Raw genomic sequence first — 15,207 nt, forward strand, 5'->3', positions numbered from 1 at the left:
GTACAATTAAAACTGCGATTAATCGCAACTGTTTTTTTTAATCTCACGATTAATTGCAATTTTTTTTAATTGTTTGACAGCCCTATTTGAAAAATAAAAATTAGAGCACTGGCTTATGTGAAATAGAGCTGCAAAACTCATGCCAGGCGTCTTTCTTTAGCATGACTCATACCAGGAGTCTTGAGTCTTCCTCGCTCAGGCTTTTAGCTTTCATTTTTAAATGTGTCTGAAACATCCAGCTGTACTGATAAGTTATATAAAGTCAGAAATACTTGCTCAGCTTCTAGCTTTTAAAACTTAAATTAAAAGAAATGTAATCCTTGTAGCAGGTGTCAGAGTGAAAGCCATGGAACTTGAAATACTCTCTCCAGAAGATAGATACGGAAAATGAAAAATTCCCCACCCTCCCACACCATAATAGGTGTCAATAGTGCTTTTCCAGGACCCTCTCTGAGGGTTAGAGAGCAATTCACTCTCTGTGCCGTCTAATCCTTGGCTTCTTTATGGAGGGCTAGGGTGAATATTATCAACTGTAAGAGGTGGTTTTGGGGACATGGACCCCTGCCTAATTAATCACCGCAAACCACCAATTCATTTCACATAGGCTGTCGTCTAACAGCTGTTTGGTAGCTCATCTACTGACCTGGATGGGAAATTAACTGGTTCTCATTACTCATTTCGCAAGTCATCCATTCTTTCACTTTTGGTCACCCTAGACCTACTCTATAGAATTCAAGACTCCCGGCTGAATTTCAGATATGTGCTCTGGCACACAGTTCCCTTCCTTTTACACCCCGTGTGACCACCATCACTATGCCACTTCTTGTTAAGCTCCTCCTGCTTCTGCTACAAATTCTGTGTGTTCATCTGCCTCTCTTTTGGGTATATAGCACAGCTCCATTGCCAGAAAGAGCCAAAGTACAGGAAATAAGAAATTCTTCACACCTATAATTATAGACATGGAAAAATATTCCACAGATCAAGAGATGAAATTAATTTTAGGATCTGAAGCAGAGAGAGAGAGTCTTAAGAAGTATAACATATTGGAGACAGTGTACAAATTAAATTTACTACGGAAAATGGCATAACCTCTCTCAGTATCATGTGGAAAACCAGCAAAATCCTAGAACATGACCTGTGTTGACAGTCTTAGGCTACTTGTCAAATCATCTTCATGAAGGTCACCCTCTTACATGTCAGCAGGGCGCATCCTGTGGCAATGTGTGCTTTCCAGTTTTGTATTGAATCTTATAAAGTACAAATATCACCCACTAATCTATTTCTCAAGGAAATTATGAAACTGAGACCTGTTAATGAGCTTTTAACTCTTTGCTGTTAACAACTGATAGTTTTTAGGAGTTGCTCACAGAGCTTGCCTTGCAGTTTCACTTTGTACCCTACAAGACCATGTTACTGTTAGCTCTAACTTTTCTTACGTGTACCGGATGCTAGAAGATTGTAGGTTTGTTATGATTATAAGGGAAATAACTACGGTATTTTTCCCATACATCTGCAACAGAAGTGTTGCATCAGCAAGAGAGAGAGCATGCCCTATACATGCCAAAATGCATCTACATAGTAGTACTTAGCAATCATTAACTCATTAACTCTGAACAGTCTTGTGGGGCAGGTAAATATTATCCTCATTTTACAATTGAGAAAACTAAGGCAGAGTGATGAAGTGACTCTCCAAAGCTACAGAAGGAGCCAGTGTTGGAGCTAGTGGTACAATTCAGGAGTTCCCAGCTTGCAGTCCTGTGTACACTCTACTTGTCAGGGCTTCTATATTATTTTCAGAATCTAAGAAAGAAATCCTGGCCCTACTGGCAAAACTCCTATTGACGTCAGTGGGGCCAAAACTTCTGCTAGTGATGGGTATCCCTTAACAGTGACCTTCAAAGAGGAAAACACTGACCAAAAAAAATCCCCCACAGGTTTGAACCCCTTTGCTTCTTTAAAATTCATGTAGAAGGCCCAAAAATGTTTTCTGAGGGTTTTTTTTTCAAGGCAAGGACTGGGTTCTGCATGCTTTTTACTGTAGAACTACTGGTCTTTCCTATCCTGTTTTTCCAGGAAATATGGATAACTGGAAAACTCAGATTTATGACAACCTGATACCAAGAAAATAAAATCTGATTAAGTGAGATGGGAAGGGATTTTTTTTCTGAAAGTTTTACAATTTTTTGTGTGTCAACAGTTAACTCTCATGCTGTAAAATCAGTTGGAAATTTTTTTATTTTTAAATATTCTTAATATTCATTGTATGCATTACAGTAGTGCCTGGAGACACCAACCAAGATCGAGGGACCTGTTATGCTAGGAGCTGTACAAATGTATAGTAATAAGACACAGTTCCTGCCTCAAAGAACTTAAAATCTAAATAGACATTATGGAGAAAGGATGAGAAGGGAAATGAAGGCACAGAGAGATTAAAACACTTGCCTACGGTCATGCAGCAAGTCAGTAGCAGTGTTGGAAATAAAATTCAAATCTCCTGACTCCCGGCCTGGTGATCTATCCACCAGATCTTGCAGTCTCTCTAAAAGAAGGTTACACATTTAACACCTTCACCCCTTTAGTTAAAGACTAAAGTCTACCTACACTCTCTAAAGAAGACCTCTGAAAAAGCAAGGGAGACAAGACTTGACATTCCTGGTATTTATAAAAGGTTAAAATAAAAAAACAGGAAAAAAAATTAGGCCTTCATTAATCCTAAAGTAGCACAAAAAGAGGCACAAACTTCTCTCACCCCTCCATTTGCAATAACACTTTTCAGGTCTTGTTTTGGTCCCATTGACATAGCATTATTAGGCACTTCAATAAAACTGTCCTGATTGCCCATTCCATAGGAAAACATGGAGGATGAAGAATATACAAAAAGAAAAGGAGTACTTGTGGCACCTTAGAGATTAACCAATTTATTTGAGCATGAGCTTTCGTGAGCTACAGCTCACTTCATCGGATGCATCTGATGAAGTGAGCTGTAGCTCACGAAAGCTCATGCTCAAATAAATTGGTTAGTCTCTAAGGTGCCACAAGTACTCCTTTTTCTTTTTGCGAATACAGACTAACACGGCTGTTACTCTGAATCCTGAAGAATATACAAGTTCTCTTCGCAGTTTTCCCTGAATCATTCCATTAAGGAGGCAGGTTTGTCTCCTTGTTAAACTTGCAACCCTAAACCTTTCCGCTTGTACATTTCCATTTTATTTAGCATAATTACATGACCATACACTGTTTTTCAAATAATACAATATAATATTTTTTTCTACAAACTTAGATACAGTTATTCAGCATCTTAAAGTTCTGTGTATTATGTGTAAACCAGACAGACCGAGTCCATTAGTCATTTATATGACAGGTGTACAATTATCCAGTTTTACACAACATAACACACTATGGAGTAATAGTTAGTTTGCTCTCAGACAGGCCACCTAAGTTTGCAGCTAAGTGAAATGCATGTGCTGAATTGTACCTGAGTTGCAGCTGTTAGAAAAAAATAGAAAACAAAAGAATAGTACATGGCTACTGACTTTATTAAAATATATCTCTTTTGAGAGGGGAAAATGCATCTCATTATTATTATCTATTTGTATTGCAGGAGCACATAGAGGCTCCAGCCAGGGATCAAAACTCTAGTGTGTTAGGCACTGTGTGTACACACACACACGAAAAGACAGTGCCTGTACCTCAAAGAACTTGCAGTCTGCGTATATGACAAAAGATAATAGGTGGATGCACAAATAGATTGGGAGAGCACAAGCTAACAATGAGGGCATTATGATTTGCAGAATACGCAGTGGTCATATCATATAAAATCCCAGATCCTCAGGTACAGGTGAGAAGCACAGCTTGTGAGTATGTGCATGTATAAAGGTGGCCTTTGAGCTCCCCCGATCCTGAGCCAGCTGTATGTCTGGCTAGTTCCCCAGCATAACTCACAGCAGTCTGAATAGTCAGAAACCTGGTCACGTCCCTTACAACAGCAGTATGATGGTATCTCCCTGTAAAGATGTCATTTACCTGGTACAGATAAGGTCAGTTTCCCTTCTTTCTGTACTGTGTTACTCCTCACATGTCAGCAATCTCCCTCTTGGTGATTGGGTGGTTTGAGGCTCTGGTGAGTTGATATTTGGCCCTCCAACAAATGCCATCCATCCTCCCCTTCTTGGGCCACCAAAATGTTCCTAAACAAAAAACACATCCCTGTCCTTTCCCAGCCAACCGCTTTCACCTCTATTGATGCAGGACTGCTTTTGCCATTCATCCTCCCCAGGCTGAATGCTTCCTTCCCTTGCCCCTTTCCCATGGTTAACCAGTCCCTTCTCCTTTGTAGTAGAAACGCCCACCACTACTTGGGATTGCTGTAGGGGAGCGCAAGCCCTCCTTCTATTCCAGGCTGCAAGCCCTGGAGCTTATACCCTTGAGAGCAGTCTGCCCTATACCCAAGATTTCCCTGCTTCACACATGCCAGGGCCACTCTCTGCTACTTTCTTCCCTGCTTGTCTGAATCCTTACTGTTTTCTCTGGGGCTTACCAAACAGTTCTGCCCCCAAACCATTCTTCACCCCTCCCTGGAGTTCCTTCTTCGTCTTCCTGTCTCTAAGCTTCCTCCTGGCTTTGAGGGCCTCTCTTGCCACATGTCCTCCTGGGCTGCCTCCCCCACTCTCTTGGTAGAGAACCCTATTCGCATCTTGTCTGGGTCTTGATCTCCCTAGACTGAGCACAGAGTTTCCTTTATATAGTCCTGCTGTCTCATAATACTGGACTATGCCTCCCACCAGTTCCTCTAGACTACATCCACCAGACTGCCCATGTTCTGTGTTAAACTTTGACCAGGTTATGCTTGACCTTTAGCCTCCCTTAAATGCCAATTCACACCATTTTAGTCCGTCCGTTTCCCTCCCCCCCCGGTTTCCCCACTGGGATGATTCTTACACGGCCGAGTACGCCAGTTCCATACCCCAATCCTCCAGGCAGTGTGGAACAAAGCGGTCAAATGGCACCCCAGGATAAGGACCAAAATTTCCCAAAGTTATACTGGACCATTTTTACAATGTTACAAGATACTATATATGCATCTGAAGTTGTGGGAAAATACCGTATATATAAAAGAATCCTAGGACAGGAAAGGACTCCGAGAGGTCATCTAGTCCAGTCCCTGCACTCATGGAAGGACTTAATATTATCTGGACCATCCCTGACAGGTGTTTGTCCAACCTGCTCTTAAAAATCTCCAATGACGGAGATTCCACAACCTCCCTAGGCAATTTATTCCAGTGCTTAACCAGCCTGACAGTTAAGAAGTTTTTCCTAACGTCCAACCTAAACCGCTCCTTGCTTCTTGTCCTATCCTCAGAGGTTAAGGAGAACAATTTTTCTCCCTCCTCCTTGTAACAACTTTTTATGTACTTGAAAGCGGTTATCATGTCCTCTCTCGGTCTTCTCTTTTTCCAGACTAAACAAACCCAATTTTTTCAATCTTCCCTCACAGGTCATATTTTCTAGACCTTTAATCATTTTTGTTGCTCCTCTCTGGACTTTCTTCAATTTCTCCACATCTTTCCTGAAAATGTGGCGCCCAGAACTGGACACAATACTCCAGTTGAGGCCTAAACAGTGTGGATAGAGGAGAAGAATTACTTCTTGTGCCTTGCTAATACATTTGAGAATGATGTTCAGTTTTTTTGCAATTGTGTTACACTGTTGACTCATTTAGTTTGGGATACACTATACTCCCAGATCCCTTTCTGCAGTACTCTTTCCTAGGTAGTCATTTCCCTTTTTGTATGTGTGCAACTGATTGTTCCTTCCTAAATGGAGTACTTTGCATTTGTCCTTATTGAATTTCATCCTGTTTACTTCAGACCATTTCCCCCGTTTGTCCAGATCATTTTGAATTTTAATCCTATCCTCCAATGCACATGCAATCCCTCCCAGTTTGATGTCATTCATAAAATTTATAAATGTACTCTCTATGCCATTTCATTGATGAAAATACTGAACAGAACTGGACCCAGAACCGATCTCTGTGGGAACCCACTTGATAAGCCCCTCCAATTTGACTGTGAACCACTGATAACTACTCTCTGGAAACAGTTTTCCAGCCAGTTATGCACCCACCTTATAGTAGCTCCATGTAGGTTGTATTTCCCTAGTTGTTTATGAGAAGGTCATGCGAGACAGTACCAAAAGCCTTGCTAAAGTCAAGATATATCACATCTACCGCTCCCCCGCCCCCCTCAATCCACAAGGCAGAATTAAGGTTCCATACACAAACTTAAGTGTTACTTTCTGACTTCTGAGTTCTTAGCTTAACATTTTCTTAATGTAGGTTTGTAAATGTTTTAAATAGAATTAGTTCATAATCAAAACAAAATTTAGGAAACTATACACTTAGAAAATTAAAGTCTTCTGGGAATTCATGACACAGTCACGTCACTGGTTCATACTTTATCTTCAAAATTTCGACCTATTAGTAGAATCTGAAAAAGCTTTTACTAAATGGAAGTGTGGTACTGAAAAAAGTCTATGATAGTAAACCCACATAATCCTTACTCTTCTGTCTTAAATCGAAGTAAAGGATTTCCTTCTTTCTCCCTGGCAGAAATGGAGCATGTCTGAAATCAGCAAGTTTTAAAATATGGTTTGCACTTGACAGTTGCCCTTGCCTATTGTTGAGGGCCCTGAGGTGTTGGAGTTTCTGTCAGTCAGTTCTAATGCAAAACCAAAGTCCTGACTATTAATGGACACAGGAAATCCTGATATACTGGACACATTCCAACTGGGGGATACATTCTATCTATCAAAAATTAGCCCTAACATTCCAACAGAATGTAAAATTCTTTAAATTCTGTCTTAAATTGTTGTGCGGAGATTTTTTTAAGAGCTGCCATGTGTCATCCTGGATGGTTGCTCTTCAGTGGTGGGTGAAAAGATCCCTGTATTAAGGAGGCACTGGTCATAGTTAAGTTTGAGTTGTGTTTTGTACTTAAAACAGGGAATTGATCTGAAGAATACAGTGTAACAGCTCCAAAATTACAACCCTTACTCTGAGTACAGAACTAATTTGCTGAGAGTTTATAAGTAAATTTGTTTAGTCTGAGTTAAAATTTATTTTAAATTGGTCTTTCAAGAAATTAAGCACTCTGTCAGACTTTTTTGTCCTGAATTATCTTGCTATCAGAATAATGCAGACTCTTTAAACTTTCCTTATAGTTAAAATTCCTTGAAATCTCATGCATACATTTGAAAAAGTTATATAGCAATTAAATTAAGGTATTAACAATTGTTATAAGTACATAGACTTATGGTGGGGCGGGGTCAGTAGCTCAGGGCACTCATAACTGGGGCCATTGTGACATCAGAGGAAACTCAACCAACCATCACCCTTCTTTTACAGCTAATTTGCATGCTGTAATTCTGTTTGTTCTAATGTGGTATAAGAGAGACTGGGTTAATGTCAAGAGCTCCCACTGATAAATTCCTGGCCACCAGCTGTCACTGCAGTGTCTCCAACTTAGCTGTTTTTAAAAGTTTCATGCTTGTGTGCTAGCAAATTAAGAGCCAGTTCACCAGGACACTTCGTAAGCTTTGATTTGCTCCATGGCATAAAGTAGCCAATGTGTACCAGTGAATCTGGCCTTAAAAGTTAAAATTAAAAAGCTATGTAAGGTTGATACTACATAACTTCAGCTCATTAGAGGCAGTGTGTCACAAGCATAGCATTCTCTTTGGGCTACTTGTTTACTGTTTATGTATGAAACGTTTAATATTTATATGTTGTTGTTTTTTTAAGAAATCAGTTTAACTTAAGGTCTTTGTCTGATGGAGTTAAGGTTGAGGTCTCATATCAGTAACTTAAGAGTAAACACACTACAAGAATGTTGGAATTATACCAAAAAATAGCATTAGGTTTTCCTTAAAACCAAAAATGTCAAAGACTGTATTGATTTACTCGATAGGCAAATCAAACAAAATTATACCACCATGATCGGATCCTCACCATTCCTGAAGGGATCAAATAAAGAGAAAGGGAATTCAATACATACAGACAAGAGCCATCCCAAAAATCATTTCTCAAGTCATTAGAAAAATACTAGCCCAAACATCATGATGATACCTCTCATCCCCAGAAAAGCATTACTCAAAGGAGAGGAGAGAACTGCAGCATGCATTGTAAAGCGTTATGAGATCATCAGATGAAAAGCACTGTGTTAGAACTAGGAATTGTTATATTATCATCAATTCAGAATAATAAAACAGCTAGTTTCTGAAGCTTGACATCTTTATAAAAAAGTGAAACTTCTATCTACTGCATAGTTCTGTAGCAGGGTTGAATTTTGTAGCATTGAAATCACAGAATACATGAGGTCCAGAATACAAAGGTTTAAAATTACAGAGTTTTAATTTGAAATGGAATGTTAAAACAAAACTGCAACCGTCTATCTTCTTATAATCTCATGGGAAACATAGGAGTCTAAAATAATTCAATTAAAGTCAGTGAAGCTATGACAATTTACAGCAGCTGAGGATCTGCCCCATACATTTAACAGCATTTTCTGAACCTTTCTTCCTTTTTAAAAAAAATTATGAGGTATTTACATGAGAGCAGAATCTTTGTTCCTTCAGAGTTGTTCTACTCCTGCTATTTGTTTCCCATATATAGTCATAATCTTCTGTATGTCACATCATAATTATCTCCACAGCAGCCAGTTTTGATGTCACAGAGGGTTATAACTTCAGCTGAGGAGTAAGCAGCAGGAGCAGATGAATGCCTCAGGAAAAAGATCATGCAAATATGTCCCTACTAATAAAAGATAGGAAAGAGACAATAAAGAAAAAACAGTTTACGTAAGAAGAATTCTATCTTATCTAATTTAGTCTCTCTCTCTTTCTTGCTCCCTATAATCTATTGGGATTTCTAATTTGGTCATCACTGTAGTATCTCAATGGCAGTTCATGTTGAACATTTTAAAAAGCTTTTCATGACGCAATGGTAACTATCCAAAGATAGATAGGTTTTTATTCAATGTTCCTTCAGTGGGAGGTGAGATCATAAGGAAAGAAGAATGGGGTCATAGGAAGGAAAAACTGAAGACTTAAAGGAAAACAACAGTATGTAATTTAAGATATATTCTACTCATTAACATCTGATGACAGAGTAAATGAATTTAAAAGTAAGTGTAATAAATATACTAAAATCATAATTTGCATTTCTACAGGAAGCTGCCTTCTTGGCAACTGGACAAAGCATTTGCTTTAAGCATGTGAACAGTCCCGTTTAAATCAGTGCTATTACTCACATGAATAAAATTTTGTAGGATATGAATCAAGGACAGAGAAGATCAGATTTTCCATTAGAAGGTGTGGAAATCAGAAATTTTTATAACCGTAAGGTAATTCATACCAAAAAAAGATTATTTTAAGGGACCCTGTCAAATTAAAAATATATATTTATAACTAATTGTCTTATCTGTGCCAAGAACGTTTTAGAATATTTAAACCAAAAGAATATTTAAAATGTAAAATACTTTGTGGTCACAGTGCTTACTTTTGCACCTGGCAGTAATCCAGTAAAGCTCGTAAGCACATGCTTAAATGGGAGTACTCACATGCTTAAAGTTAAGGAAATGTCTTGGTGGATTGATGCCTTGGAAGATGAAGTGAAATTAGCCAGTTTCATTGTTTTTAATCCAATTGTATACTACCATATTTCTGCCCAGTTTGGATTGCAAATTCTGCAGTGGAACGTTTGAATCCAAACAGAATGCCATTTTCAATGTTTTATTGCTGAATATTGAAAATATTTCTACTAATATTAGATTTTGTAAAGTGTGGTTGTATTGTTGATTTTTTTTTTATAAACAAATACAAAATGTTGGGCCTAAATTATCTGTGTTCCTTTAAACAGCTTTTAAATGTGACACACACATATATATTTTTTTAAATTATGGAATTTATACTAACAACTTTATAAGTTTGTTTTACAAAGACAGATCTGTTCCGTGCATTAGTCTGTATCGTCAAACTGAGTCGGTGCAGAGAAGCATCATTAAAATGTCATCCCCCACTGAGAGAGACAACAGTCCAATTCACTGAATGAAAATATTGAATCAATTATGGGGTTTTCAAAAAATCTGCTTTGAAAATGTCTTTAACGAAATGTTTGCCACATAGAAATATTGAATCAGCTAAGGTCCTCATCTTGCAAAAATGTACACGCGCTGAAGCTTATACACTGTGGGACTGACTGTGCCCAAAGTTAACTATGCATATAAGTCTGCAGGATCAGGGCCTAAGATATCATAACCAGTAACTGGAGTTTGCCTTTAAACATTGAAGACTAAGAAGGTAAAACCGTAGAGCAACGAAAGAACTGGGACAATGTATTCAAATGCCTCAATAAAGTCACAAACTGGAGGATCTCTCAGAGCTATCTCGAACTGAGCTATCCTTCAGCCTCTGAAGACCTAGATTTAATATCCTTATAGGGACACTAATAAGAAATGGTTTTGTTCCATTCTATGACAGATGGGTATGTCCGCATCTTCAAACATCATTCCTATTTGCATAGCTCAAACTCCATGTTAAAGAAAGGCCCAGGGCTGGTGTTAGCAAAACTAAGACAAGCTGGGATTAAGCTGCATTGGATGAACTGCTTTAGGAACTCTTTCCCAACACCTGCCTGTATTGGCTGGATCTCTGTTCTGTTGTAACCTTGTTTTCACAGGCAGTAAACTCACCCTGATGTCGATAAGCAAAATATTAGCACAAATATTTCAAACACAATAACGCTGGTATCCTGCCTTCATAGTTTGAACCAGGGCTTTAACTTCATCTCGTTCTGTCATGTCTTACAAACCATAGGCATGGCTGGTTGGATTGCACAGTTTAGCAAGTGGGGGCAGGAAGCTCAGGAGAGAATGATATAGTCAGACTCTGGGGAAGGCAAAGTGGAGCAGTTTAATTCCAAGTTTTCATGTCACTGACCTTCTCGGATTATGAGTTTCGAGATTCATTTTGGAAAGGTGAATTGTACCTGGATTTTCATTTCCAGCTATGTATCAAATATCTGAAAATATATTAAACGCCCTAGAAAATGAGTGACATATTTTCTAATCTTCATACATAACTCATAGTTAGTTATGCATATTTAAGGTCGATGAGAGTATACTGTCATTCCTTGTTTTTTTCTCTTGGTTAAACTCTTCCTTTGAATCAAATGCTCCCTTCTACCTCCATGAATGAAGAGGAGCAGAAAGCAGCTGATCTGGGCAGAGAGAGAAGGTTGGAAATGCAAGCTCTTTATCATTCTCTCCCCTTCCCTTTGAAGTCCCTCTTCAAGAATTGGGCTTTAGAGGCCCAGGTCAGAGGCAAAGGATAGCTGCACCAACCTCCTCTGCCTGGCAGGGATTTTTGCCATCAACTAATACTAACTCTTACGTTTAATTTATACCAGTCCCCCACCGCTAAACAGAATCCCCAGCTAAAGGAGTGTAGGGGGTTCAGAGGATGGTCCTTTAAAGGTGGGAGTACCCCAAAAGCTGTTCAGAGGCACGAAACATCTGTACAGGGCCTACAGCCTCTGACAGCTTCACAGAAATTCCCATGCCCTTCCCTTCCCCATCTCAGTGGAAAAATTTGGCAGAAACAGTCGCCAAGTTTCCTGTTCCATACAAGTGGATTGTTTGGCCCTTTCTTCTAATACATCTTGAGAATTGTGCTAATCCCATGATCTATGACAATTTCGCTTTGTACTGGGGCTCCCTGGTTGGAGAATCATTATTATGAACTGCCATGAGCTCAGGCGAGAGTGAACTGAAGGGGGATTTTGAGGGGCTGTCCTTTTGTGGGAAATAGGTAAGTATGCATAGTATGTCTGAGATCCACGTGAAAACCTAATCCACACTAAAGCTCTGTGAGCAACTCAGCAGTGAGGCCAGGCATTTAGCAGGAAGACTGAAGTATTCACTCACCCTTTCAGATGGTCCCTTAGGGTTAGGATTGATGAAGCAATTACTGTACTGTATTAGGTCTGTGCTATTCACATTCTTGGGAGAAATAATTCTCCAGTCTCCCAAGCTGTCAGTCTGGCATCTTTAAACAGCACTAAATTTCCTTTAAAAAAAAAAAAAAATGGTATAAAACCCTCTGTGAGCTACAGTGATGCATATTCAGCAGAGATGTAAATTCACTCATTATGCTGTTCGCTCATTAAGCTCACAGGAATAGCAAATGTTTATTTGAAAAAGTCACATAAGAAAAAAATTCAGCACCAAGCTACTGGAGGACTGGAAGCTCCTCAAGTGTGGGAGTTCTCAGAAGTGCTAAACTATGAAGTAGCAGTCAGATTGAGAACAAGACATTGCCTCATGCTATAATCTTGTGTTGACAGTAAATGACTTGGGATCTAGTGAGCATGCGTACATGCAAAGTCTGTGGCTTAGATACTGAGTGGGGAAGAGGGAAGGGAATTTGTAGTGAGCACCAAAACAGCATGCTGAATCTGGAGTATGCTGTTTTTCTTTGCATTTTGAGATGTAATGTGTTGTAGTAATCTGATAGCAAGGAACTTCAGAGTTCACTCCCAGTTTTGATACAGGTTTCTTTTGTGGCCTTGGGCAAATCACTTTGGGCCAGTCCTCCTGAGCATGGAAAGGGAGCAAGAGGCAGGAGGTCCTAATTACAATTCCACCATGGTTCTTCTGCTCAGTAGGGGGTGGAGAAGCAGCTGCACCTGGTTATTTCTGAAGTGACCTCCAAAGCTCATCACTGGTGTGGAGGAGGGATGTGGCCAGTGGATATGTGACTACACAGGTCTACCAGCCAACCTGCATGTAGGGGCTGCAGAGATGCACTGCATCCTGCCTCCCAAATGAGGATTCTCTCCTTGTGACCTACCTCCACCCCTAAACTCCCTGCGTAGTTCCCCTCATTTACTTGAGCTGTGACATGCAGGGAGCAGTGAAACCAAGATCCTATCTGTAAAATAGGGGTAATTATTTACTACGTAATTAGAGTGTTGGGAGATTTAGATAATGTCAAGCATTTGAAGTGGAAGAGTGCTAAATATTTTAAAGTATGGTAGTGTTCAGTACTTAATTTCTGTTACAAATCAGAGGAAGAATGGAATAGAAGGATTTATGGGGCCAGATCCTCATCTGGTGTACATTGGCAGAGCTCCATTCTTTCAGTGGAGCTATGCCAGTTTACACCAGTAGAGGATCTGGCCCATGATTATTTTAGCAGGGACCAAAAATAAATGAAGGCTTCCTACTTTTTACATGTTTCTGTCTTCAAGTTTTATATGTAAATTGATACACAAGGTATGTAACCAGATTTTCGGCCTAATTCTTATGTCAAGGGAGTTTTATTCTGGTTAACTCTACTCACTTCAATTGTATTACACCCGTTTGAGATCAGAATTCTGACTTTTTAATCTGAACACAGATGAAACCCTAACATTTTATACACTCACTTCAATTAAAAATGCTCATGTAAAATATGTGAGTCGTTTTGTTGTTGGAAAGACACTGTCTAAGGAACTGGGTATATAAAGAAAAAATGTTTGAATCGTACAGCCAAGTGTTTTCCCTGCTGGCTCAGTAAATGTGGCCACCTATCTGGCACCTAATAAAGCCTGTTTTGTCTTATTACATTGGACAGGGATTTCATTACTGTTTCAGTCCTCCATTCATCACTTCAACAGGGTTTGGGGATTGTTTGTTTTACATATCCTTTTTTCTGTGTTCCTTGCTTGTCATAGGATTTATCCCTGCAAGCACACTTGGTTTGACCCCCAAACAGATTAAATTTCTCAGTTTTCCAAGAGAATTTCCATGGTTGGTTTGAGTCATTCCTCCAAAGGCATTAATCAGACAGAAGAAGCTCATAGTGGCGTTACTCTTCTTCTTTTGTTACTGTGCCTGTATCCAGTGTGACTGTATTGTTGTTCAGCAAAACACCATATATGTGGTGCTAAAATGAAAACCTGAGATGACCAGCTGTTCTGTTGCCCACCACCAAGAGTTCTTTCTCTCGTCTTCAGCCTTCTCCTCTTTGCTTTACTGAGCACCCTGTCGAAAGACCAAAGCGAGCTTTTATAGAATTCATGTCAACAAGAACTAAATGATTTAAAACCTCTTTTACAGAAGATTGAAGTATTTGCAGCAGTGGAAATCCATTCTCAGAATCTGAGCAATCTCATTTCATATTGAGTGTATGGAGGAGGAGTTACTGGAGAAGACCTTGCAGCCTGGCTCTCAAGAACTCAGTGGGGTGGAAGAATGGGGAGAGAGAGCCCAAGAAATGAATTACAATTGAAAGGGAAAATGCTACTAAACCATTAAAAAAAAATTTTTTGTGTGCGCAAAACTTCATTTTTGCTTTTTCATCAGGATTTTGTTTTCATTAAAATTTTCCAACAGGCTTGAATTATAACCCATCTTGACATGCCTGCTTTTGGGAACCAACTATTCAGAATATCAAATGCTGTATGCCACTGGTTACCAACCTGAGAAAAACTGTGTTAGGGTTGAACACGAATAAAGCGCCCTTTCTCTTTGCTTCCTACACTGGAGCTCTAAAAGCTGATTAGTTAGAGAGAGATTGATATGAAGAATTTGACATGTTACACATGAAGGCCCAGAGCATTTCAGCCTATTAGAAATTCAGAGTAAATCTTCATAGTGATTTTAAACTTAGGGTGAAAAAGCAAAAAGAATATGGAGGGAAGCAGTGGGATCTCGTGAACAGAGTTGGTGACTGGGAAACAAGATCCTCACTATATCCCCTGTCATGTGTTTAGATCTGTTCTTCATTTGCTGTGTAGAACTGAGCAAGTTACTTTATTCTTTGTGCCTCAATTTATTAATCTTAATAGTGGCTAGAACAAGTTTCCTCCCAATGGTGAACACATTAGTGTTTGTAAAGTGCTTTGAGATCCTTCAATAGAAAAATGCTACATATGTTCAAAGTATTATTAATTATTACCTCCTGTGGCTCTGACTCAAACACTGAACTTGTTATTTATAAAAGTATTAGTACCAGCTGATTAATCCTTTTGTTGTAGGATGGTTTCTCTTTCCTCGCACTGGTCCTCTAAAATCTGGCCCACAAGTGGCCTTGTAAATGAATTTGACATCACTGAAGGGATTACACTTAACTCTGTTTAAGAACATCTCCTTTTGTATGCTTATGGTTATG

At 39.2% G+C, this 15,207-nt stretch overlaps 1 protein-coding gene across 3 annotated transcripts in view; it reads left to right on the top strand.

Annotated features, from left to right (window-relative positions):
• Window positions 1-15,207, top strand: part of RAP1GDS1 (Rap1 GTPase-GDP dissociation stimulator 1) — a 153,590-nt gene that overhangs the window by 98,385 nt on the left and 39,998 nt on the right. The gene's annotated exons all lie outside the window — the stretch shown is intronic.

Source organism: Natator depressus, chromosome 4, assembly GCF_965152275.1.
Source record: "Natator depressus isolate rNatDep1 chromosome 4, rNatDep2.hap1, whole genome shotgun sequence".
NCBI classification, from domain to species: domain Eukaryota; kingdom Metazoa; phylum Chordata; order Testudines; family Cheloniidae; genus Natator; species Natator depressus.